The sequence below is a fragment of the Ornithodoros turicata genome, chromosome 3 (genome assembly GCF_037126465.1).
Source record: "Ornithodoros turicata isolate Travis chromosome 3, ASM3712646v1, whole genome shotgun sequence".
NCBI lineage: Eukaryota > Metazoa > Arthropoda > Arachnida > Ixodida > Argasidae > Ornithodoros > Ornithodoros turicata.
In genome coordinates, this window is record NC_088203.1 from 40,482,260 (window position 1) to 40,506,696 (window position 24,437).

At 44.6% G+C, this 24,437-nt stretch overlaps 1 protein-coding gene across 1 annotated transcript in view; it reads right to left on the reverse strand.

Annotated features, from left to right (window-relative positions):
* The window catches only part of LOC135388430 (uncharacterized), a 40,084-nt gene extending 16,534 nt beyond the window's left edge, over positions 1–23,550 (reverse strand). Inside the window, exons 1-3 of the transcript XR_010421374.1 lie at positions 23,473–23,550; positions 20,602–20,860; positions 14,941–15,113 (exon numbers count right to left, since the gene is read on the reverse strand). The gene's annotated coding sequence lies outside the window, so the exon portion shown is untranslated. The remainder of the gene's footprint in view (positions 1–14,940; positions 15,114–20,601; positions 20,861–23,472) is intronic.
* Between the last annotated feature and the right edge of the window lie 887 nt (positions 23,551–24,437).

Sequence of the window (24,437 nt, forward strand, 5' to 3'; positions counted from 1 at the left end):
GGTGCCTTCCTCTAAACCACCGATGTTGATGTCGAGACAACCCACCGCATCTGAGGACCGTCGAGTCCTGCCCGAAGCCAGTGCTTCAGCCTGGAACAGCCACCCCTCTAACGACGATTTCGGTCGCCCGCAGCATTTTCCGCCATTGAGGCCTCCTTCAGTGCCGTCTATTCCTCCTGTCGGCCATTTTTCTGTGCATCCCAATATGACCCGCCAACGTGAAAGGAAGGAGGTCACACGAGGGAAGGCCACCGCCTCGCTACTCAAGGCCGCATCCCCAGCCAGCGCACACAAAGGTAAAGCGGTCTTTGTCACCCGTCTCTGCCCGTCGACTAGTTCTGAAGACGTCGCGTCCTACTTGCGAGACAGTGTAGGTGTAGTGTCTCCCGTGTGCACCAAGTTGATTACCCGCAGCCCGGCCTATGCGTCATTCCACGTTACTTGCAGTGACGCCGACATCACGAAGTTGCTGGATGAGAACGTCTGGCCAAGCGACTGTCTATTCCGTGAATTTTCTGGCGTTCTCCGACCTACCATGATTCAAGCGGCTCCCCGCGATGACGCAGCCACCTCCCCTCAACACAATGCAGTACCTGCATAACGGCAGAAATAATGTGTTTGACTGCACCGTATATTATCAGAATGTCCGCGGCCTTCGTACGAAAAACGTTGAGTGCTTCCACAATGTCATTGATCTTGATTCTGATGTCCTTTGTTTGACTGAGACATGGCTGTGGCCAGGCATACCAAGTTCCTCGTGTTTTCCAGAATATTACACTGTCTTTAGGTCCGACCGTTGTCAGACGCAAGCCCAAAGGGGTGGCGGTTCGCTTATTGCCGTGCGATCCCGTTATAGCTGTCGCCGTCGTTCCGATCTTGAGCTAGTGCCCGATTGTGTCTGGGTTGAGCTCATCCTCAGTGGCAATGACCGTATACTAATAGGCGTGCACTACTTTCACCCTGGATATAGCCCAGACGCCCTTGAAAGGTACTTCCTACTTCTGGGAGAAAAATTAATTCGACTACAATGTAAAATATTAATCTTGGGTGACTTCAATGCTCCTGGTGTCGACTTTACTAGCTATAACGTAACAGCGCATAGCTCCTGCTCAGTCCGTTTCTGCCACTCACTTCTTGACTTTGCTCACTTTCATCAGCTCATGCAACTGAATAATGTCGCTAACAAGGACGGTTACACGCTGGACTTATGTTTTTCAAACTTCAGTGCCTCTGTCGAGCGCTCTCTCTCGCCTATCGTTCCCATTGATGGTTATCACCCCCCTCTGTCCATTGTACTCCCACACGTACGGGCCCATGTCACGTGTCCCCAGTCCTCGAGGTTGGCTCTCAATAGAGGAGACTATGTCGGCCTCTATCATCATCTTGATTCGTGTGATTTCTCGTCTGTACTTAGCTGTTCTGACCCCAACGACACCGTATCCCGCTTTACCGAAATTTTTGTTGACAGCATTACTAAGTATGTTCCGCAGTATACGCCTCGTCGTTCAAAGTATCCACACTGGTTTTCCCCTGAATCGCGTCGCTATCTCAGTAAGAAAAAGTATTTTCACAGGAGGTATAAAAAACATGGGAACGCGGCTGACTACGAACAATTTGTTATTTTTCGCGCACGTTTGAAAAAAGCCGTTGTGCACGACTGCAGGTTGCACTTGAGCACCGTCGAAGCGAATGTAAATGATAATCCTCGTAACTTCTGGAAGTGGCACAAACTTCAGAAACGCGGTCCGGTCATGTCGCCTTCTCTCAGTGACGGTCACGCCTTGTACTCTGACCCCCCAACCGTTGCAAAGATGTTTGCTGCGCAGTTTAGTTCGGTGTACGACGGTACCAGTAACACTACTGCTTCCGCTGATTTCAAGACCGCACCGTACACTGATGATTTGCCTACATTTGTTATCACTGAGAGTGATGTAAGCGACGCGATCCGCAGGTTGAAACCCACAACAACACCTGGCCCTGATGGAATTCCAGCTATTTTTCTGAAAGCTTACTCTGATGTTGTTACACCTGTACTATCGTTTATTTATAACTTGTCACTGAGATGCAATAATTTCCCTAGTCACTGGAAGTCATCCGTTGTGATTCCTGTCCACAAGTCAGGAGACCGGCACATTGCGACCAACTACAGACCGATCAGTATTCTATGCGCGCCTTCTAAGGCGTTTGAACACATCATATATACGCACTTGTCGTCGTTTTTCAAACGCAAGCTCGTTGACTCTCAACATGGCTTCATGGCAGGCAGATCTACGGTAACAAATTTGGTATCCTTCATGTCTTCCGTTGCCCCTGTCGTCAGTGCTCGCGGTCAGATTGATGTTGTCTACTTCGATGTGTCAAAAGCTTTCGATTTAATGAGTCACGGCCTCCTACTAGATAAGCTACGTACATCCGGTGTTTCTGACCCGCTTGTTGCATTCTTCGAGTCATACCTAAGTCAGCGTTCCTGTTCTGTTTTTGTCTCGGGCACGTACTCAGATGCATATGTTCCCACATCTGGGGTCCCTCAGGGATCCAACCTAGGTCCCCTGCTTTTTAATGTCTTTGTGAATGACATGTCATCCTGCCTCAAACATTCTACTCTACTTCAGTATGCGGACGATTTCAAATTAATGAAAGCGATCTCTTCGGTTTCCGACTGCTTACAGCTACAGGCAGATATATCCAGTATACTGTCATGGTGCAGTGCCAACGGTCTCAAAATTAACAGCGCAAAGACGAAGGTTGTCTCGTTCACACGCAAGACAAATATCTCTGTGTTTCGATACTTCTCCGACATTGAAATATGTCGTGTTGACAGTATCCGAGATTTAGGAGTTATTTTTGATGCCAAGCTGCTATTCCATGAACATGTCGCAACGGTTCGTTCTTCCGCTCTTCGCACGCTGGGCCTCCTGTCATACACATGCAAGGAGTTTCAGACTCCTGCTGTCTTCATTAAACTTTACAAGTCCTATGTTCTTCCCAGGCTTGAATATGCCTCTGTTGCTTGGAACGCACTTTCAGGTACTGATACAAAGCGTCTTGAGGCTGTACAAAAACGAGCGCTCCATATCATACACAATGGCTTTTTACGAAAAAAGTTATTGTATGACTATAACACACTATTGCAATATTTTCACCTTCACTCACTGGCCACACGTCGCTCTATCGCCGACGCCCTATTTCTGTACAAATGTGTCCATGCCCGTGTTGATTCGCCACTTCTGCTGAGCCTCCTAAACTTTTGTATTCCTCGCGCGGCTTTTCGTAATCCACCAGTCTTCTACGTTAAACGCTTCTGCCCCAGCGATCCAATTACCCGATGCCAAATTCTTCTGAACTCGCTTCCCCCCACATGCGATATTTTCCACGCCTCCAGCACATCCCTTAAACGCGACGTTATTTCTTTCCTTCATCAGTGAATTTTCAATCGTGATATTCTTTCCTTTGTTTTGTACAGTATATCGTCTCATTCCATCTTATAACTTATGTGCTGCGCGTAATCTATGTATTGTAGTTTTGTTGCTGATATTTCATTGCATGTACTGCGTGGTATACTTGTCTGTAAATATGTAAGTACGTATGCGTGTCATGTAGTTCTGCTGCTGATGTTTCATCGCGTGTACTGCGCGGTATATTTGTCTGTAAATATGTAAGTACGTATGCCTGTTATGTTTGTAATGTACATCTGTTTGTGTCCCACTGTATATGTATTATATATATGTCTGTACATAATTATTTGTGCGTTTATGTCTGTATTGTATCCACTGTGAGTTATGTGTATTGTGTGCGCCAACACCAAGGCCTTAGCGGCCGTTCTTGGGCACTAATAAAAAAATTATTATTATTATTATTATTAAAACTACAATGAATTGTGATCCCCCATACTCCACTGACCATCACACCGAAATGTCCCATCCTGATCAACTTAATAGCTTTTGTGGAATTCGAGTATAAGCAGCACTAGAGCAGACGACTGATGTCGGTGGCAACTGGAACTCCCTGCTGGAAATCTGAGGCAACGTCACAATTCATCTGACCAAGCAGGATGTGCGTGTACCTGCAGTGTGTGAGTCGTCTGTGTGGCTTGCATGAGCAAGATCAGGAAGGCGAAGGCATAATCGAAGATGTCCGACTCAAAAAATGAAAGTGGCGATTCGTTGTGTTCGAATGCCTTTAGTGATAGCACTAGTCACTTACACATGTTAGATGATGACCCATATTTAGAGAGTGACTTTTTCGGTTTAAACCCGATTCCACCCAGTTATTCCCCCCAGAACTGACCTCCGACCAGTTCGGGTTAAACCCGATTTATCCCCGAATTCCAGTCACTATGAAATCCTCACGTGACGTTTCCACTGAAAACGAACGAGGGTCGCCACGCGTAACACATGTAAAAATGGGTCACTTAGGTTCCCAGCAATACACCCATGTGTGTCAACACTGTCTATGCCTTTGGGGACTACCGCTTCAAAATCACAATTCCCCCCCCCCCCCCCCCCCCCCCCAAAAAAAAAAGGTTTAATCGACAAGAGAAGAAACAAAAACACCGGATAACACCCCAAGGCACAATTATCGCCAGATTTTTCCCCGAATTACAGATTTAAAAATAATGCCCGATTTTACCCCCTGAATCTGAGAAAGGCATTTAACCCGAAAAAATCACTCCCTACCCATATTCGATTGAACCCCTTCCAATGCAAGCTGCTGGCCATGTATGTGCCTCAGCTACGTTAGAGCATCAGAACGAGCCTCAGGACCATGGGTTCAAGTTACTAAGTTCATGATGGAGTGCTCAATACTTAGATCCTGCGACATTCACTAACACCGGAAACAATTCAGTTGTTTGTGCGGCATCTGTGCTCCCCAAGAACCGTATGAGTACCAGTGCTGCAGTGCTGTTGATAAAGTGGCAGAGTTGTGCAATGACAGCGGGGCACAGTGTATCACACCGCACATTTTGTACCCAGATCTTTCGGCAACAACTTCTGGTGGTGTAAGCACCGCAGTATTGCCGCAATGATCACAGTCTTCACCTACAGGACCCTCAAGAGAATAGGTACATTGAGTCAATGCCTCTTCTGTAATAAAGGAGGGTAGGTCTTTTCCTGGCATTTGACCAATGACGCATTATGAAAAATGTCAAGTGACAGTTTCTTGCAAAGGATATGGGCACAGAAAGAACTTTCATCGTCCTGTTTGAAGGACCTCTTCAAGATGCAGCGACGGTCAACCGTAGAGCCCATAAGGTTCCTCACCCGCGATCACGTTTATCCCTCAAACATTGAGAAGATGAGTGTAATGCACTCTCTACAGATTTTGTCACCTCCTGTGACTGCGGCGCTGCAATACAAGAAAGATCAGCTGGTCACACATATGACGTTCAGATCGCATCAGTTGGGCAAACAGTGGAGTTCATGACTATGATGCACAAATGGTTCACTGTCATAGATGTGAGTAACACGCAACTGCACATCCACAAGAATGACCTGGGCACAAGACCTTTCTAGGACGTGCAGGATGAAGGGTACAGTAGCTGGAAACAACGTTTCTTGACTACGTCCAAAAACTGAAGAGCGAGAGCCGTCCCGGAAACTTCCTGAGCAAGGAGACGTTTCATGCGTTGGTGTTTATAGATGCTCAAAACTTATTCGCAAAACAAAAGTGTATTCACTCCTGGTCAACAAAAAAATTCTAAATTTTGTGCTCACACGAACGTTTACAAGTGATCCATTTGAGGCACTTTTCGGGTTTCTGCAGAGAACCGCAGGATCCAACAATGCCATGGACACAAGGAGCGTTCTCTGCGGCACTGAAAAATGCTGAAGACAGGTATTGTGTCCTCATCAAACCACAGCAACGTAAATTACTCTGGGTCATTCCTTAGTTCTCAAGCAAACATCGAGAACGAAGGTCAGACAGCTGGTGGCTTTTTTCCATCACTGGCAAAAGAAAGGCATCGTGAACTGTGCACAACACTATGAAATCCTCAAGTGACATTTCCACTGAAGACGAACAGAGGGTGCCATGTGGAGCACATGTAAGAATGGGTGTCTTACATTCCCAGAAATACACCCATGTGGGTCGCACTGTCTATGCCTTCGGGGATTAGCCCTTGGTAGGTCAGCCACAAAAAAACAACAGGAAAAAAAAAGAGATTAGGAAAGGGGACTTAATACACAAGAGGATAAACAAGAGCAGCCAATAATACTCGAAGGCTCAATTATCGCCTGATTTCTTCCCGAATTACATATTTAAAAATAGCACCCAATTCCCCTTTGAATCTGAGAAAGGCATTTAACCCGAAAAAGTAGCACCCTAATTATATGGAATATTTTGCAGTATGAAGCATTATGTTGGTGATGATGGATGTGATGATTGTAGAAATCACACCGTGTAAACAAAACTGGCTGAGCACGCCAGCGGCATCAGTATGCTCATCGCGACCTAACCTTTTCCGCTTCGGCCATGATTAGGGTTAACACGACACGCCATTCATGATGGCATCGCCGAAGCGTGCACACCATGCTCTTCCTCTTGAAAGGAAAATTCAAGTTATCGAAGATTGTGAGGGTTGGAGCTTCACCAAAACGGAGCTTGTAACAAAGTATGGAATGCTGAAGAGTACGCTAACAAGAGTTCTTCGTGAAAAGGACAAGCTACGTGACACATTTAGTGCTTCGGCGTTTGGACCAGAAAGAAAAAGACTGCGACTCGGTGCACACGAATAGCTTGACAAGTGCTTGGTACTGTGGATAAAGTGTGGAAAAAACTTTTTTGCACAGCAGCATGGCTCTGAACCATTCCTGCGTAACCTTTTCGATATGGAGAGCATTATTCAAAAGCAAAGGTTTAATCAGTTGTTCCAAACAATGATTGAGCGATTCTTTACACCTCAACAAGGGTCAGAATAAACTTCTTAATTGTGTGCCTATTTCTGGTCTTTATGAGAGGTATTAGACACAGTAATGTCCACAAGACTAGTTGCAGCTTCCACACCCCTGAAATTGACACAATTTATCGTTTTGCATCACAAGTTCGAGTTGCTTCGAGTTGCTTCGAGTTCCGTTGAGAGATTCCGTTTAAAGAGATCCCACTGTATGCGTGGACATGAGAATCCCGAATCAAGCTCTAAAAAGGGAAAGGTACCCCATTCCGACTGTGGATGACGTCTTAGAAGAGATTAGTGAAGCACAAGTGCTGTCGGAATTAGATCACAAAGAAGGATACCACCAGATTGAGTTGGACGAAGAATCACGGGATATAACAACATTTTTTACACATGTGGGAAATTTTAGATTCAAGAGGCTCATCTACAGTGTTTCTTGTGCACCAGAAGTATTTCAGAAGATTATTCAAGATGTGCTGCAAGGATGCGAAGGAGTGCGTAACATCTCGGACAACACAATTGTGTACGGGAGAACCCAAGAAGAACATGATCATAGACTGGATAGAGGGCTTCGCAGGTTTTGAGAGCAACGTCTAACGCTTAACAGAAACAAATGCCATTTTGCGCTGAGTAAACTTAATTTTATGGGACATACCATTTCTGGCAACGGCATCAATCCAAGCACTGAGAAGATTAAAGCCATACATGATGCAAGGACACCCAGTACTACGTAAACTTTGTGATCAAAGAAGCAACTCCAAAAGCACTGAGCGAAGATGAACTTCGGAAAGCCACGAAAGGAGATCCTGTTCTGCAGAGAGTACTGGACGAGGTACGGAAAGGGAGATGGGAATCAAACAATGAAGACAGTGTCTACAAGAGAGTGGAGCCTGAGTTATCGGAGAAAGATGGATACTCCTTAAAGGAACAAGAATTGTAATTCCCAGTGATCTCCAGGCAAGAGTGTTGAACATAGTTCATGAGACACACCAAGGCATTGTTAAGACAAAACCGTTGCTGAGAACCAAAGTATGGTGGTCAAACATGGACAAACATGTGGAAGAACTGATAAGACAGTGCCCATCTTGTGAACTTGTACTTGCTTCTTGTGAGCTAGAACAGAAAATCAACCACAGCCCATAAAGTCGACTCCGCTACCAGCCAGGCCTTGGGAAGAGTTAGCACTTGATATTTGCGGACCTTTGCCATCAGCAGAATATGTTTTGGTGGACCATCATTCAAGATGGCCGGAAGCTGTGATCGTCAAGACGACATCAACCAACGTGATAATTACCTGGCTAAAAGAACTATTTGCAAGATTTGGTTACTCTAGAAGTATCAAGACAGGTAATGGACCTCAGTTTGTCACGAGAGATTTATATCGTACTGCATGTCAGGGAAGAAAGACGTCTTGAATGGACATCAAAAGTGCCCGATGCTGACCGGCCTAAGGGAGGCCCTCGAGATATGGAAGTCAAAGCAATCCAACGATGAAAGCTGGGTTTTCCACATTCGCAGCCCTGAGGTGGTCCTGGAACGCATTCCGTTTGTGTTTGTAGCTGCCATCAGAATGTAAAGATGATGCTTCATGCAGCAGGGATGGAAGAGAACTACAAAGAACGCCTCGGGCTAATGGTGTGTCGCATGGACTGGAGAGGATTGTACGCTTGACCACTGTGCTCAGTGGCTGGGGTTATCAACGGTTCAGCAAATCTTGGATGTCAACATGGCACGAATATCGGAATTATGCGACACTGTAATATTTCAACAATGGGTGCCTGGTGATCGCTCAGTGCTTCGAACCTTTGTGGTACCAACGAAAGAATTCAGCCAGAACCTTCTGAGTGCCCTCCTGACCCTAAAGAAGCATCACTTCATAAGATCATCGCAATCGCTTTACGTAAAACAGTTAAAGGATAACCTTCCTGAAGATGAAGCGGTCGTGCAGCTGGACTTCTCTGAGAAGTACAGTTTTCTAGCGCAAACTTCCCCACAGTCTTTCTACTGGAACACTTTGCAGGCGACAGTACATCCGGCGACAGTACACTTTGCAGGCGACTGCATATCTGATTGTAGTGCACTTTAAGGAAGAGGGAAATGAAACCCTGCAAAATGTGTCGTACGTTTTCATATCGGATTCCCTAACCCATGACAATGCCTCTGTTCATCTGTTACAAAAAATGTTCCTAGAACAATTCTTGGCTGCTCACCGCCACATTAAGAAGTTGCATTATTTTTCTGATGGAGCTGCTTCTCAATATAAAAACAAGAAGAACTTTATCAACCTGTGTTTCCACGAAGCTGACTTTGGCGTCCAAGGGGTATGGAACTTCTTTGGTACGTCACATGGGAAAGGGCCCTGTAACAGTATTGGAGGAACAGTGAAACGGCTGGTGGCAAAAGCTAGCCTTCAGTGACCCTTCGACCGTCAAATATTGACACCACGAGATCTTTTCCGGTGGGCGCAACGAAATTTGCGGAACATAGTGCCTATGTGGGTGTCGTCTGCTGATGTGACACAGGAGCAGGACATGCTGGTGCCTCGCTGCCAGCTAGGCAAGGCTATTCCGGACACTCGAGACTTCCATTCCTTTGAGCCCCTATCCACGGCGCGTGTGTGAGCACGTGTAGTGCCGGCATCTGTCCAGCACAAGGTGTACCACACCAAGAAGCCTGAACGTCCACCACCGTCCTCTGTCACTGATTTCAACTGACTGAAGCTTATGGTCCTTGATCGGCGACTAATTGTTTTCATAGCATGTTTTCGCTGATTGCATTGCATGATACTCATGTATTTCAAATAAAACAATGCCTCAAATGTGTATCTGACTGTATATTTGTGACATCGGTGACATAACAGCCACGCGGCAACAGGATGCTCGCTTCTCGTAACCATGTCATATTTAAAAAATCATTACACAAAAACAACATGAAGTACCCCTGAGATTTTTTTATAGTGGAGGGACCGACGTATATTTTACCATTGACAGAACGTTCGTACATCGTTGTTCACGTTTTTTTTTATGCTCCAATATGAATAATTTTCTCAAATTTGCATATTTCACGAATTATTTCTCACTTTGCCCGACAATCCTGAGAGCCAATTTTTTTTACATATATGCCTCATATCCCCAGCTACAACGCTAACAATTTTCATATCTCTAGGCGGAGGCAGTGAGTCAGCAGAAAATGACAAAGACGAGTAAAAAAGGGGTGTCTAGCGTTAGCCGTGAGGTACCACGAACACGCTAGCTTTTGTTTTCTTGGGTCCAGGCAGAGCCGTGTATGCCAAAGGGAGTCTGGCCATTAGGAGGAGCCTAAAAAAGGGGCTCGACCTGTCAATCAAATTGAGCGTGTTTCATTGGCTGCTGTTTTCTATGCGGGCCGCCATGACACCAAAATTTTCCCGAAAATGGCGGCGTAGCTTGGAACGGCGAAGCGAGGATTTCATGACAATTTTTTTTTTCACAAATTACGTCAATTTTATTCCGTAAGTGTACATTCTGTTGCTATTATCTTGCAAATCACCTTTAAATTACGCTCCAGTGTCGATGTTTACCTGAAAATAATATGTTTCGTCGTCCTTGTTAGGCCTAGTAACGACAGCGATCACAGGCAAATAGCGAGCAAAACGCTACAAATGGCCAAAAATTTTCATTTTATGACCTACTTTTATTCATATACACACCTTTGCCCGTTCTTGGTTGAGTCTTGTTATGTTTCATAGTTCAAATATGTATAATACCGGCAGTCTGTTACAACTAGAGGTTCTGCCGGCCAATCAGTTCTGCTAGCAAGCACTTCTGCTTCTGCTACTTCTGCTCTTCTGCGTCTTCCCGGCATGCCCCTCACCATCCAGATGGCGCCGTTAAAAGTGGAGGCAAAATCCATTATGTTGCTAGGTCGTCAGGGAATATCCTATTCAATCTAATCCAATCCAGTTTCCCGAAAATGTCGGCACCCAGTTAGTACAGGTAATATATAGCTTGGATAGCCTGGGGTTAATAGCGAACTATATTTTGGCTCGTGATTGGCCAGAGAGCCCAAAAAGTGGGTGGAGCTCCATGTATAGGCATGTTCCATTAATGGCCAGACTCCCTTTGGCATACACGGCACTGGGTGCAGGATGGACGAAGGGCCCTCTGTGGCCACAGTGACGTTTACAGACACAAAATATCTATTCCCGTTTTCCGTACAGAAGCCGTCAAAGATAACGTGGTTTCAGGGCGATCCTCGAAGTTACGCGCCACCTAACGCAGGAACGCCAAATAGTTCAGCAAAAATAGTTCTCGGGCATCGGTTTCTCATCTACTCCGACCGGTAAAAAAATTCACATTCAAATCCATGGGAGTCGAGAGCTACGATTGGATCGCTTCATATAGAATGACTCTAGTGTTGTTGATGTTGTAGTGTAGTGTTGATGTTTAACTGGACGAAGAAATGACTCAGATGAGAAATGGGCGCAACTTGCGTGGGGGCCAAAGATGTAAGCTGCTTTAGCCTCGATTTAACTTTGTAAGTTATTTTGTGTGAATGTTCCCCCAACACATGTGGTTATCTCTCATGTTACATTGTGTGCTCAGTGTCAGTTATAGTGTATTTATTTCCACACACCCATATAATGACAAATATGGTCCTATGGAATTATGAATAGTAATAACTAAATAATTAAATGAGATGATGAAGCAACCCTGTTCTTCCAGTTGTATCCTGACTGACTACCCACTACACTTCCACCCTTGTACACTCAATAAATCAAACTCGAATATTTCGTACTTTTGGCTAATTCAAACAGATTTCAAATTCTTGCTTAACCTGCTGTGTTTTCAATGTATAGAAAAGCATATTTTTTTGCTTGCAACATGTATTAAAATTAAATACTGGTAATAAGTGATGGCCAGTAGTTAAAGTACTAGTTAAACTACCTGATTGTAGTTAAAAATTAGTTATGAACTACTTGCAGAAATATAGTGGCAACTACTTGTTAAACTACTATTTCGAGTAGTTAGCTACAGTAGTTACTGCAGGCGCCAACTACAGTCAAACTCCTTTAGAGCGAACGCCTTTTTAACTAAAGTACTAGTAGAACGAATTTTTTTCGCGGTCCCGCCAGAGCCCCATAGGACTAATGTATTTTTCAAACATTTAGTACGAATTTCTTTACAACGAAAATACCTTAATAACGAACAAATATACGGCCCCTTCAACGTAATTTCCAACACATACAACGAAGCTCCTCAGGGGAGTTCGGCGGGTTTTACGAGGATTATACGTACATACCAAGTTTTTCTCCCGGTGCAGGCCCCCTTCTTTATGATCTACGTTTCCAAGTTTTGTCGTGAGAAAGGGGTGACATCATCAGATAATCCGTCACAAAGCCTCCCGGACAATTACCGGTCACCTTGGAGTGCGAAGCCCGATCGACCTCCTTTCTGACCTGAGTTCACAGCGTCCAGCTCCTTTATGAACTATGTTTCCAAGCTTTGTCCGGGGAAAGGGGTGACATCATCAGATGATCTGTCACAAAGCCTCCCTGGGCAATTCCTGGTCGCCTTGGAGTTCAAAGCCCGATCGACCTCCTTTCTGACTTGAGTTCACAGCGTCCAGTGCACACCAGGACACCAGCATTCACGAAGAGTCCGCTGTGGCGGCCAGTTGTGCTATGGCAGACATGTCAGCGAAGGGCGGCGATGCTACCTCTGCAAGAGCATCCTCGAAGCGGAAGCAGTTTACAGTCGAGGAGAACATCGCGGTGCTGAGAGCCGTTGATAGCGGGCAGAAGAAATCGGACGTTGCAAAAGAATTTGGGATTAGTGCTTCTACACTTTCGACTTTTTTGAGGGACCGAGAGAAGATACAGCAGCAGCACGAGAACAACGAAGGATCCTCAGCGCGAAAAAGGATACGTGCGGCTAACTTCGAAGAAGTGGACAAGTGCATTTACCGATGGCTGTTAGAGGTGAGATCCCAGGACATACCCATATCGGGCCCCGTGTTGTGCGCGAAAGCAAGGGACTTTGCAGCCATGTGTGGTGTCGAAGAGAAATTCAAAGGAACGCAGGGGTGGCTCCGAGCCTTTCGTGCACGGAAGCGAAGCTGAAATGTAAACAAACAAGATGGCAGACATCCCCTTTAACGAAGTAACCTTTACTACGAAATTTTTTCACGGTCCCCTGAGCTTCGTTCTAAAGGAGTTTGACTGTACTTGCAATTTTGCCGCAAGCTTTACGGCACGATTGTGCTTCCGACTTTTGCCTTGAGCTACTTGTTTGATGAGAACGGAGGTGCATAGCAATTGTGTCGTGCATGTGTACTAAATCTTCACTTTTAATGCTTGTCTAGTGAAGCCTCATTTGCTGTGAAATAATTCTGTGACTTAGTTTATATATTTGTGCGTGGCACATTGATCTGTGACGAAGGAGCCTGAGTGTAAATCTCGTACATGGTCTGTCGTATGTTGTACGTACCTTTATAGCGGAAGCTTTCACTCCATATAAAATATTTCCGCAGCAAGCTTTTTTGTCAGCGCATAATATACAAGAGACAGGCAGTGGATTTTACGACAGTATGTGAATTAAGTGATGTAGGCACAAGAGTATATTTTAAATATCATTATCACTACCTGTGATTCATATTTAGGTGTCCAAGAACACTACAAGGGATTGGTGTTGATGGACAACATTAATTAGTTATAGATGTAGTTAAAATACATTGCAGTAGTTAAAGAAGTAGTTTTAACTACTCTCCTGAAAAGTAGTTGAACTATTAGTTAAACTACTCCATCGTGAAGTAGTTAGTGGCCATCACTGCTGGTAATTCATACTGCTGATAATTAGAACAAAAGGCTGTGGACCCCTGGAGTATGAATTCGGGAGTGGCTACTGTACCGCGATGGAACAGTCTGTCATCATACAGCCAACATGATTTTCCTGTTTTTATCTTGAGTACAAAGCTACAGCCACAATGCAAGCAGCTACATACAGCAGCATTGGGCTTTGGAGAATACTTTGATACTAATCACTTTTGAGATGTGGCTTACAATAGCTCTTGTCGGACAGCCAGGCTTAAACACTGTCTCAAGTGAGCTGCTGTTCCTAATTGTCGTTTTTTGCATAAGTTGCAATCATTTTCTTAAACGTGCAGTGTATGGGAAGCCGCTGGACTTGCTATCAGCATAGTAAGTTTTCAAAATTTCTTGTATTATGTATACGTAGTATTAAATTTTTCAGTGACACACTGTAGTCTTTCAATGGATGAGTCATCATTTCTATTACTGTAAAGATGCGTCAAACTTCTGAGATATTTGGAATCTGAATTTCACATCTCTGGTTCCATACACTATGCCAAACTGCAAATCCGAAGAAGGTCTCATATTTTGCTTCAGGTACAGCATGCATTTGTGTGCACATTCACAAACCAAAAGACATGCAGTATTAGATCAAGGAATTGATCCCACACTAGAATTGTGCACATCTGCCAAACATGGGCCAGTCATGATCGATCTGGTATGTCAAAGTTGGCCAAACAAATATTCAAAATTCAATATGTTCCTTAGGAGAAGATTGATCCAGGCAGAAAAGTGGCAAGGATTCAGTGGCAGCACATAGTAGTTTACAGCAGTGAAGGCACTACTCTCGGTATAATGCAATAAATTGTGTGGTGGGTTCTGGCAAACATGAACGAAGAATATTCCACTTTCAATGTCATCTTGTCTTACGTGGCGAAAAATCTGCAAACATACGTGACATCCCGCATTGCACACAGAGCCAGACCACTCTGACAGCTTTAGTAAAATATTTCTCTTTGTTAATTACTCAATACAGCCGTGCCTCGTTAATACGGACACTTTCATCCCCGACCAAAAATGTCCATAAAGCAAAACATCCGTATTATTGAATACCAAGGAAGTAACAAACAGTCCCACAGTGGCCTAGTAAGTTGTAGCTCTGCTCAACCGAAGTGTTGGGTACCTGGACGACTTGAATAAGAAAGCTGCCTACTGAGATAAGTACTTGCTATGACAGTAAAGGTGACAGGTTCGCACTTACCTAGCCTTTTCTTCCCACCTTTATATAGAACGTCCATGTCAATTGTGCATGACACATCAATTTCACAAAATGTACACCAATGTATTTTCAGGACACACCACACCACAATGTTCCTTCCCAGAAATCAGCAGTCATCCACACAACGCTGCACAACAAGGGGTGTCCGCTCAACACTGAAAAAGCAAAGCAGAGCATAGGTAAGTATCATTTCTGGGAGATCTAGTTGTCTATCAACTCTGCCCAGAGACCAAGCCAAATTTTTTTTCAGGTTTGATTCAGGTTTGGGTACAGTATTAATGGTTAGGTTCTGGTTTAGCCCCAGAAGGACACATATATCGGTTCCGTACCTTTCAAGATGCTCTAAACTGGTTCTGAACCGGTTCATCGCACTAGGTCATAGGAGGGGGTTTTTCTGCGGCCTCACTCATCCTCACCTCATGAAGCACAGACTTTATCGGTCTCGCTCACTCTCAGCAAATTTTCCTCACCAGTAACGTAATCTCAGTTGCCCTCACCCTCATATTCCATCTTAAATTTTGCCCTCATAAACCTCATCTCAGGGCATCGGGATCCCGAAAGGCCTCACCATCCTCATCCTCACATGCCTTCACTTCATGAGGCTTATCACAACCCTCATGGCCTCACGTATCTTCACCTCACAAGGGTCCTCATCCTCATGTGTCCTCAACCCATGAGGGCCCTCATAGCCACAGGAGTCCTTATCTTCACGTGCCCCCACCTCATGAGGGCCCTCATGTCCTCATGGCACCTCACGTACTTTCGCTTAATGAGGACCCACATGGCCTCCTGTCCTCATCCTCACGTGCCCTCAGCTATGGTCCTTTATATTGGGGGTATGTACAATGCAATCAATGAATAATATTGTATTTAGAAATCAGTGTTTCAAAAAAAAAAAAAAAAACGACACGAAAACATGAAAAGAGCGAGTTGGAAAGCTGTTCTACAGCTGACATAGAGGTAAAGTAATCAGGCAATATGTTCCATTTATTAACTGTACATACTTGTACATGTCAGAAATGCAACCAATTATTCAAAATTTTCTGGAGCAATTTCGTCTTTTGGAACTCTGGTTGTCCAGCCTAGTATAGGTTCTGTGGCGGCACTCCCAGCTGAAGCATATGGTCAAATTCGGCTTTTGCGACGTTGAATTTTTCAGGGGCCAGCGGGCGGTAGTGCACTGGAGGACCAAGCCAGTTCACCACGATGTGGTGCACAATGTTATGACCCATGGCCCTCCAGTGCACTACCGCCCGTGGCTGCTGGCCCCTGAAAAATGAAGCGTCACAAAAGACGAATTTGACCATGTGCTTCAGCTGGCAATTATCGGACACATCCTCCAGCACGTGGGCGTCTCCCCTGCATATGGTCCCGAAACAAACTCGTGACTGGCGGCCGTGCGTTGATTACCGCGCCCTAAACAGCGTAACGGCCCCAAACCATTATCCCAATCCTCACATCCTGGACTTTGCTGCTAACATGGAGGGAAACACAATATTTTCCAAACTGGACCTGGTTCGGGCCTACCATCAAATTCCCAATGCTACCGAAGGCATCCCTAAAACTGCCATCACAACGCCGTTCGGCTTGTACGAATTCCTGTGCATGCCATTTGGGTTGCGCAACGCAGCACAAACCTTTCAGCGCTTCATGGATAACATTCTGCGCGGCATGCCCTTCGTTTATTCCTCGTGTGCCTCGGCACTATAGTGGTGCTGGTGATAATGCCGCCACAGTTCTTTATGCGATTCCATTCTTTAAATATGTGAAGATTTCTGATCCTGTACAGTCTGTAAATTTTGAAACTGTGCTGTGCTGAAATTCTGTCTGTATTCAAGTCTGTATTTGATATAGGTATGAATAGTTTGGAAGTATTTCCTTTGGCAACATTTATATGTGCACCAGTTGCCAATATTGCCTGATTGATGGAAAATGGAAATAAAGTGATTTATTTGCTGGCCAAATACTCTGTCATTTTTTCTGTCCAGACATTCCCATTTCGCAAGACATAAAAATTGCAAAGTTAATGGGGCACCATGATTGTACAGTCTAGCATCTTCTTGCCAGTTCACACATTCTGACTGCTGTACATCGGAAGGTACATATCGTTGCAGCCATTCGTATTCGTATGCAGCCACATATACAGTTGTGGCGGCCCGTGGGCGATGACGAAGACTTGCCTCCGCTGGCGCGCGCCACTGCACCTGCCAGCCAGTTCTACCGGCACCATCCTAGCATGAGGCCACGACCATCTGCCCTCAGGGACATTCCATCATCGCAGGTCAGGACTTATGTAGAGGGACACCACCTCCTCTACATTTGGTGACCCGAACAACGAACACCATGTTCGGCGCAATTCGGCCCAGTACCATCCCAAATTTCCACAAGACCGCATTCGAAGCCATCACTAAAGGTCCGGTGCACCGTTCTTCCGACCGTTCAACACCATGGTTCGCTCATCCACGCCGCTCAGTTCGCCATGGTCGCACACTCCACGCCACGTCGCCACACGCTTCGTGATGGCACTCTTCGGGCTTCGCCCAGCGGCACCTTCACGAGCATCACACTCCCTTACCGGTCATTGCTCCAAATCACGTGGCCCTCAGACATTAAATGAGCATCGTACTCCCTGTGTTCCTGGTCGCTGCAGTTTGGGTTAATTTGTATACCAAAATTCAGAAATAGATATTTTAATGCAAGATGAAAGTCACTGAAAAGGTTAGCCAGCTGTAGGGATCGAACCCACATCTTCTGGATTACCGGTCCAGGGCTTTACCAATTGAGCTAAGCTAACACGCCTCTCCTGCGACTTTCGAGGTGCGTCATCTGAAGGGACGACAAACCAGCCACTCACTCACCCTCCTTTCACTCTTACATTTTTTGCTCACTCATACACACATTCATACGACGGAAATCGACGCAGCGGCACCTGTTGAACAAGAGGGAAACTGATGTTCTGAGGCTGGAACAGCATAGAAGGGACAGATACAAACAAAGCCTCAAAGCCTAAGAAATTTTAATGCATGTGCATATCTCAGGATTTTCTAAATATGGAATGGCATTCAGTGAGGACAGTCTCTCAAACTGCTATCGTGCTTTTGCCAGAAATCCCTGAATTTAAGAGTTTATTAATTAATTTTAGGCAAATAGTCATCTTGTAGCTGCATACCTCCTTCAAGAGGGCTGGCCATATAACTCAACTGCAAAAATGACATAGAGTGTGCTCTCGTAGCTTTTTTAATAAAAATTCTTTAAAAGCTAAAAAAAGCACCCTGTATATAATTGTATTTGATGCACGGTGCTTCCTAAAGCGTAACTTCCACGAAGAGTAAAGTTACATAGAGCGGGTGAGACCAGCCTTTGTTAATCATTTTACTAACGTGTCTCTCTAAGCATTAAAGTAAGAGGCAGTCGAGAATGCTGCAGACAATGGTTGCATCTTACAAACTGCTTCGCATGTTCTACATGAAGAACATTAAATACTAACTGCAATGTGCAAATATTTCTGTGAACAGAAATAATTCACACTGATGTCACCCATGCTAACAGCCACGTAAACTGCCTGCATTACTTTTATGCCCCATGTGATGAATTCTGAGTTTAAATAGCACTGTACAGCAGGATATAATTCATGCACAATGTTACATTTTTTGTTTGTGTGAGGCAATAAGAGTACACTCACTGATTTGATTTCAATCACTTCTGCTATACCCTCACTCTTCAGATCACCGAGACAACATTTCTACATGGCAATGTGTGTTCTGGTATTTCTTTTGTATGTGTATGGTGTGCAACCACATGGCTTTTGAAGCTTTTGCATGCATGTTATTGGGCTACGGTGTTCATTAAAAACAAAATGCACACGTTAGACATGACCGCAGTAGTTTGTAGCATGCTCCATGATGCAGAATGTCGCAGGAGTGTGTGACACAAAGAAAACTTCTGGAAAATGTAGAGATTCCCACAAAATGGTTTAAAATGTAATCTGTACTTTGTTTAACATCGCTCGTCTTTCCATAACATCAGCGTCCGTGTTATACATAGCTAAATCGTACGAAAGACGTGCCCCGTAGTATTATGTGGTTTCTCATATGTATAGCACGCTTTTTTCCCTGTAAAAATAAAGTGGTGTTGGCATTTTGCTGAAACGGCTGTTAAAATGTCAGTCAATTCACGAAGAAATTTTCCCTACCCGGTAACTTCTGTAAAGGGGCTAACACAAACATGAGTGTATTCGAAGTTTTTGAGCTCACAAATTGCAGTCACAACATCAAACTAATCTTGGTTAACCGATGAGTTGGCAGCTGCCACACTGTTCACTCAGACGTGAAGGCACAAAAAGCTGTAGATGTAATCCACTGAAACGTGTGACGGTGTGTACATGGCTGCACCCATGTGTGTTATGAAATTAATTATGTTTTTTTTCTGGTCTTCTTTCTTTGTTTGTCATTGTTTTTCACATAAGGTACAGAACTGGGAGAATGAAGGTCCATTTTGTGGAGTGTTTGATAAGGTCTTTCAGAATATCACAACCATTTCAATTGTTTAGGATATCGGCATGGCTGACCTTTCATGGAATAACCGGTAGCTAAGCATGTGGTTGCAGCCGCTGCTTTTGAGAATAGGGCCCATTTCATGCAAACAGCAGTAGGGAGGAGTTATTTCAGACATAAAAATGATTCAGTAAACATGACTGATAAACTGGCATGGGTGCAGGAAAGCTGGTGGACAAAATCCATTGAAGATGAATCCCGAGCTTGAGCTTTTTAGTGCTCGTCTTTTGTTCCTCCGTCTTCGCCGAAGCTAGGCTTCATCTCCAATGATACTGTGAACATTATTGCTCAGAAAGTACTTGGCAAACAAAACCCAGAGGACAGTTTTTAAGATCTTCGTATTGATGGCTTTCAACTAACATGCAGGAACCACGTTCAAGTCGTAAATTATGTGCAAAATCACATTTGTAGGAACTGATATCAAGTAACACCCATTGCCAGCCAAGCAGGCTAACACTGCTGGTATTTGGCTATTACTTTCAGCAGCAAACACACTTGAAAAACATATGTGATATATTTCACGGACAGCAGTGTCAGGGAGGCAGTCTTCGTTACTACTACTTAGCTGAATGGCCTTACAGGTTGCTGGGATCTGCACTTACTACCACTTAGATTGACTCTGTGACACCACTGCTCGAATGACCCCAGTGTAACATTGATTCTCAACTTTCTTGGTTGTGAAAAGATGTAGCTCGTCATATGCATAGCGTGCATCTAGAACTTCGAGAGAGTGTCTAAATTTTGCGAAACAGACACTTCTCCGTATTGATCAATGACACTGTGCTTCAATTGAACCACAGTACAAAGAGATTGTAAGAGGTTTGGTATGTGGGCAATCATGATACACTTGATCGTTCATCAAATTTATAATGGCTTACCAGCTTTCTTGAGCTGAGCCATGTTCAGTGTTCAGCAACGTAATTATCTGGGGAGGTCACTTCAGTTCATGGCATCAAAATGTTCTCTGTCATACAAGTTAACTTCAGTGTTTTCTTCTGTGCTTGTCATTTTAAGCACTTGCGCAGCACGAGTGCAACACTTTTCTTTAGAAAAGAATGGACCTACAATGAAACATGTGTGGATTACTAACCAGACTCTACATGAAGACCTTTGTGGTTGTGTTCGTCCTCGTCCTGAAGGTGCTGTGCCTACTGTGCCTTTACATGTTGCTCCGTTCTTTCCTAATATGGATATGAAGTGGATTTTTGCAACGGCACGTACGGTTCAGTGGCATTCCACCAGGTGAAGATGTCACAAAGGCAGGTGACATTGAATTCCAATGGGCAACAGTCGCTGGTGATAGTGCTCTCTCACAAACCTCAATAACATTGCCACAGCACTCTCACGACCTGGAACATAGAAGGAGACATTTGTGGTCACGTTCATCTTTGTCGTGAAGCTGCCTTGTCCTACCAATGCTAGCAATACAGCTACAATGACCAAGCACTTTAACTGTCGGCAACGAAAGGACATTGTTGCTTAATGAATTGCAGGTCTGCCGTGGCGAACAGTAGAAGATGGCCGTGACTCGCATTAAATGTTTGTCAAAGCTCAAAGGATATACGACATTCTCATAACATAAAGAGACATTCCAGCAGAAGCCCTGCAAGATGGAATTCATCCTCCTCTCAAAGGTTGAAGGGGCATTACACAAGTCGAAAAGCATGGCAGCGAATTTGTATAGACTGTTCAGTGCAGTAAATACAGTTTTCTCTGTGTCTGCTCCAGCCATTGGAATCTGCCAGTAGCCCAATCTAGAGATGCGAGAGAGAGAGATTATGCGTTTAATGGCACAAAGGCAACAAAGGCCATAGAGCGCCAAAACTGAGAAGCACAGAAAGCCCTTCAGCGGCAAGCAGTTATCCTGCCAAATAAAATGCACCATGCAAAGTGATTCATTCCACATATGCATAAGTATCGCAGAATTAGATTTTAAAAATTGCGACTGTGCACAATGGTGGCCATGGTTGCAACTATTCACCCGGGTTGAACTCCTATACAGTTGAACCTCTATGCTATGAAACTGAAAATAGCCACACTTCCAATTTGTTAAATAGACTAATTCGTTAAAGTGAATATGTCCAGAAGATAATGGCCAAAACGGCCGCTAACACGGCTCGTTCAGCGCTACACTCTCATAAGACACACATAGAAACACAGTGGACACGCTTATTCTTGAATGTCACACAATTTTAAATGAGTACAAACATCATTGCTGTACCTTGCCACTGAGCAGCGTGCAAAAGATTCAGTTTCATGTGAACCGTACGTTCCAATATGGTGATCACAGGACATTTGTAAGTCATGAATAGCGACACCGGTTTTCTTTTTGTCCATGGACACGGCAGTGATTATCACAAATTCCTCAGCAACTGACAAAAGCCTCCACCTTTGGACTGCATTAATCATAAAACAAAATCGAAAAACGAATATAGCCGAGGAGTGACTGTGTAGTTCCCACAGCACAGGTGACACCCAAAAAAGGAATGCCCAGTCAGCCAATTATGTCATTTCATGTGACACCGCCAACAACGAATAAAAACGCACTGTCACAGTGATGTTACTTTTCCTTCTCTCCCCTGTCCTTCTCACTCGCCTCTCTCCCGCACATGGGGAACTGCACATGCAACATCGCAAAGAGGTGTCTACTGCCCATGGGCTTCGTTAAATAGAATACGTCGAATGGAAACACTTCATGAAATCGAGTGCAGAAATAAAGTGGTGTGTTTGGAGAATCATATGTGCAACAGAAATAATATGTTAAATAGAGGAATACTGCCTTCAGATGCGGAAACATGGTATGGCCTCTGCTTAAGTGAGCAAGTAGTACCAGTATCAATTCCGTGATCAGCACAGCGGTTGTCTCCCAGAGGTGGATTTGGGAGGTCGAAAAATGAAGGATACTTGTTCGGGAGGTTGACAAGCTGCGAGCGTTGACTGTCCATCAATAGGGAAGAGATTGTTTTGCCCAGTGTCGTAATATTGGCATCTGTCAAGGAACAGTGCACGCATACCTCACAGCCAACAATGGTGGCCAACACAGCCAACAAACATCCCTGTGGACTGCAGTGTGCCAGACTTGGCTACTACAAATCCAGGAGGCAGAAATATTGGTTCCACTGAGGAATTTGTGACAGGAGAAGTACACGAAGACATCTTCAGAATGCCTAACACTGAAGGGTGCCATGTGCCCTTTCTTGTTTTGGTGTCCCAAGCAGATTATTTGCCGCTGGGAGATCTGTAGAGAGGGGTACAAGACACGCGGTCAGAGGCAGTACTGAAATGTCTTTGGGTACACAGAGTTTCGGCAATGTAAGGGGATGGAGCAATATTGTTGTAGGTGGGCATGGCTGATAAAATATTTCATGACCAGCACAGTGACGACTGCAGAGTTACTTATGATATTGATGATTGAGGGGTTTTAAGGCGCACAAGCAACTAATGCTATAGACACTGCCTTGTAAGAAACTGAAGTCCTCACACACGAAGCGACTTCAATGACAAACGAGATCCGTTCTTCGCTTGCGCGGAACCAATGCAAATATTGTCGCTCCAGTGAGAGACCTTCTGTTGGTTAGCCGCACTAAGCCGCAATACAAAGAAAACATTCTGACTTGTAACCCTAGGGTTCACTTTCGTTCTACTTCGAGCTGAAGTGAATACACGCAGCAGCTGAGGTTATAAGCTTGTATTGCGAACTGCAGTATGGGTCACGGCGTAATGCTTGGCCACATCGTTATTGATTGACTTCATCAACCAAAGTCTTGACCGACTTCTTGTTTTAAACGGATGATGGGACACATTTTGCGGAGGCATTTTCTACACGTGCTTCACGCTGTTGATAAACAGTGCAACACGATCTGGAACGTTTCCAGGTGGACCCAAATTGCGTTCAGAGAACCTAGGAAGCAACTTTCACAACTCAACGCATGACTTGTAATCCAAATATGATATACCAAACCTTTTTCGCAGGACTTCGGCAAACAACACTTCCCGCACTCCCACAAAACTACGAACAATCAGCAAACCAACAACGAAGCTGATCTGGATGGATTGGATTATGGATCGCACTTGGAATGGAAGTGTGGACAGGGTTGCCAGATGCCAAACTGGTCTCCCGCCAAAACGGATTCAGAAAATAGGCCAAATATAGCCAACTCACGTCAACGCATAAAAGAAAAAATAGCCAAAATAGTCAAAAGTGTTTTCGTTACTCGGTTCACAAAACCGGGAGAATATACAGCATAAGCAGTGATTTCCCCCGAAATTCACAGCTGGGGGGGGGGGGGGGGTATGCTTGGTGAAGCACTTGGTGGTATGCACTTAAGGAATTTTTCTTAGACACGGGAAGAATCGTGGCACAATGGTGACACCTCTGCACAGCTTTCCGGTTTTATTTGTACATGTCATTACGTTAGAACTACATTAGAATACATATTCATTATGGACGGCATTTCCACATTAAGATGCATAATCGCACGACCGACAAAGAAAAAAGACTAGCACCTTGTCTCACGAAGCTCAATGAATACCTAGCACACAGATTGGACAAATGCATGGTACGATCATCTGCATGATTGTGGTCCTACAGCCCAAGTTTGACAGTACAGGATGTAATTCGCGACGCCGGACTCTTTACCAGAACATGTTGGTGGCTGAGTTGGGTGGGGTCACCTGAGAAATTTCACGGGGCGTGTTGCAAAAATGCAGGGGGGGGGGGGGTGTACACCCTACACCCCCCTGGGGTGTGTAGGGAAATTTCCCTACACCCTACCCTGTAGGGAAATCCCTGAGCATAAGATAGAGGCATGCAACTTCTCCTGGATTATGGATACATAAGTTCGCTTGTAAACTTATTCAGGTAGGATTCGGATGGCATAAAGTCTTTTCAGCAACGTCCCATACCGCGGACTGATGAAGTCTCCT